The sequence below is a fragment of the Salvelinus sp. IW2-2015 genome, linkage group LG4p (genome assembly GCF_002910315.2).
Source record: "Salvelinus sp. IW2-2015 linkage group LG4p, ASM291031v2, whole genome shotgun sequence".
NCBI classification, from domain to species: domain Eukaryota; kingdom Metazoa; phylum Chordata; class Actinopteri; order Salmoniformes; family Salmonidae; genus Salvelinus; species Salvelinus sp. IW2-2015.
Genome location: NC_036841.1, coordinates 24,807,076 through 24,810,199, shown reverse-complemented (window position 1 = coordinate 24,810,199; position 3,124 = coordinate 24,807,076). Strand labels below are relative to the sequence as shown.

Genomic DNA, 3,124 nt, shown 5'->3' with positions numbered 1-3,124 from the left:
AGAGATAACATATTCGTACTAAGACACTCACAAAGTTTTCTCTACTATTATTCTGACATTTCACATTCTTAAAATAAAGTGGTGATCCTAACTGACCTAAGACAGGGAATTTGTACTAAGATTAAATGTCAGGAGTTGTGAAAAACTGAGTTTAAATGTATTTGGCTAAGGTGTATTTAAACTTCAACTGTATTTGCAGATATGTGCACCACGTCATTAGTCTTTTTCTTTGTCTGATGTGTGTACATGTGCATGGKATTTGCACTGAGCCATTGGGCCCACCCTTCAACCTCATTGGGTAACGCTTGGTAGGCCTGGGCCAGCCTTCTTCTTTCACTGTGCAACCTCATTAGACCTGATCACACGATTGTGCCTTCTCCTGAAAAAAATGCCATGCACGTAGCACGTCTTTCTCTCACTCACTCACTCAAGCCGGCCATAGATTGGAACTGGCCTACCTGGTTAAATAAAGCTGAAATAAAATAAATGTAAAGAGGTAGCTTAATCCAGCCATAACTCTGCTAATAATGTAGCTAGAATGCTATTAATAATTAATACTATTAATGATGTCAGGCCCGAAAGAGAACTATATCTAGATATTGAATTATAGGGTCGTTCATGAAAGACAAAGGCAGAAAAATTATGGATAACGGATGTTTTTCCGAGATGGCCTCAAGGATGAGAAACCTTGTTGCCTCATCCAGTCCATAAAAGTAATCTTCGGTCGAAAGGTAAGAGACTAAGCTTTAGCATTAGCTAGGCTAGTCAACAGTTTGTGTAGCATGCTTTCAAAGCTAATGTAGATAGCTAGCATTCATGGTAAATGCATCATACTGTCCATCTAGCCAACTGAAACCTGTTTCAAAATGGGAAATCGCTCTACTAATATCTGTATGTTGTGTATTTTTGTAGCTGCATAGAATCTCTTATTGCCTGGCTAAAATGGTGACATAGATGTTTGTAACRACCAGTGTCTAGCTAGCTGGCTAGGCTATGTTTACAACTGGTTGTCTTTAACTATATGAAACAGTAGTAAAGGGTGTCAAGGACCTGAATTCAACAGTGTGGAAGATGCTACATTGCATTCTGTCAAACATGCTTGCCATCGCCACAACCTGGACTGGTGCAGGGGATAAGGCCTGTTCGAAAGACTATGCTTCACAGTAAGTTTTGTTATTATTAAATGTGTTACCTTTAAGTAAATTTTTTTAACTCGTTGCGTAAGACCTTGTGCAATTGAAATGTAACTAAATGTTCATTCTTTGTGTATTAGAAAGAACCCTGCAACCCGGGATGACATGGACGATGGGTCCAGATTCAGGTCACCCTTTACCTGAAAGGGGCGTCCGATTGAAGGCGGGAGAAGGCGGTGCACAGGGGAGAGGGATCCGCTGCAGTGAGGATTCAACATCAAGTCTCGGACCACCTATCTCAKAACCAGCCCACTTTAGTCTTACGGACCAATGCAATAGTTATGTCACCTAACTCCACTATGTAGATATACTTTAATTATAATTCTATGCTGCTACTGCACTGTAGTTATTCCACTCTATGCACAAACAATGTCCATACTATATGCCTATAGGTCTTTTTTTCTTCTTCTTTTTTGTGTACTTTTACAATGTCACTTATTTTATTCCTTTACTATGTCACTTTGAATACTATGTCACTTTTGTTGCGATTGCACTGTGTGATTTGACTGGATGTATTTGTTGTCAACTGTTGATCCAGGGAACATGGACTGGCACTCTTCATCTAATCATTTACGCACACATAATCATTTACAGTTGTTGTACATACTTATTTTTAAATCACAAAACGTTTTTTAAATGGACATGGCATCCAATGTCTTAAATAATACAAATATATAAATATATTTAAAAAATACTGGAAAAATGTACGCACGCCGCTGGGGTTACAGCATGTCACTGAATTGGCATATAAATCCTTAGTCATATGTTGTGCATATATTTTTTGACAGTAAAGAACCTGATTGTGAACTGGGCTTTGTTTGTCATGTCATAGCCATGTTTTGTTACTTTAAAAGGACGTGTCACTGTTATGCTATATTTGTAATGGGGAAGGGATACAACAAAAGAGAAACAAGTAGTGATGCATTTTCCAGCACAGATTCTGTGTTATTACATAGCAACTACCATATCTGTTTCCAGGTAACACTGTGGGCTAGTTGGGATGTTTAAAGGTATTTAACAGTAATAAATAATTATTATTCGATTGTTGAAGATGTTTATACAGCGAAAACACAATATATCTGTATATTAGCTTACTACAAATAGCTACACACAGCAGCATTGATTCTAGTCAAACCGGTAGCGATAGCACAGTTCGACACGATATATGAAAAAGCATCCCAAATATGGGTCCTTATCTTTGTTGATCTTCCATTCAGAATGTTCTCCAAGGGGTCCTTTGTTCAGAAACGTCTTTTATTTCGATCCAGAACGAACCAATTTCCCTCTTGAATTAGCAAGCACCACTGACCGTGCGATGCTAACCTCTCATTCTTGAACCAATTCTTGCGGTCGCATCACGTCTAAAGTCCAAATAAAATGTCAATAATATAATTAAACTATAATGAAAAAACAACCTTTAGATGATATTGTGACATGCTATCAAATAAAATCGAAGCCAGAGATCAATTCACATTTAAAAAGTTCTTCCATGAGCCGAGTACAGGTCCAACTTCGCCGCCCAGGAAAAAAAATAAAGTGCGCACGTCCAGATCCAAGAGGTTGTGTTCAATCCCAGACGAGATAATCAAGTGATTTCTTTCTCTCACTTTCCGCATGACACCCAGGGCGACAGCGCGTATGACGTGTTTCTACCAGTCATAAGTGAACATGCCCTTTTATTAGACAAGCTCTTGAAGAGAGAGTTCGCTTTGGAAATCTCACTTGCCGGTTGAGAAATGGTCGTGTAAAAAGAGTTCTGTTCACTTAGAAGAATAATTCAAACGTTTTTAGACAACTAGAGACTGTTTCATCCAATAGAATAATCAATATGCATATTGTACGAGCAAGAATTCTGAGATACGAGGCCGTTTCAAATATCATACGATTTTCCCCAAAAGTGAAAAAATAGACACCCCTGGTCCTCAACAGGT

General features: G+C 38.4%; 1 protein-coding gene and 1 long non-coding RNA gene across 2 annotated transcripts in view; one reads left to right on the top strand and one right to left on the bottom strand.

Moving 5' to 3' along the window:
- Positions 1–3,124, bottom strand: part of LOC139023576 (chloride channel protein 2-like) — a 90,201-nt gene that overhangs the window by 36,862 nt on the left and 50,215 nt on the right. The gene's annotated exons all lie outside the window — the stretch shown is intronic.
- On the top strand, positions 535–1,995 carry LOC111960750 (uncharacterized). Its single transcript, XR_002876897.2, has 3 exons — positions 535–731; positions 1,031–1,163; positions 1,274–1,995. It is a non-coding gene; the product is annotated as an uncharacterized lncRNA (long non-coding RNA).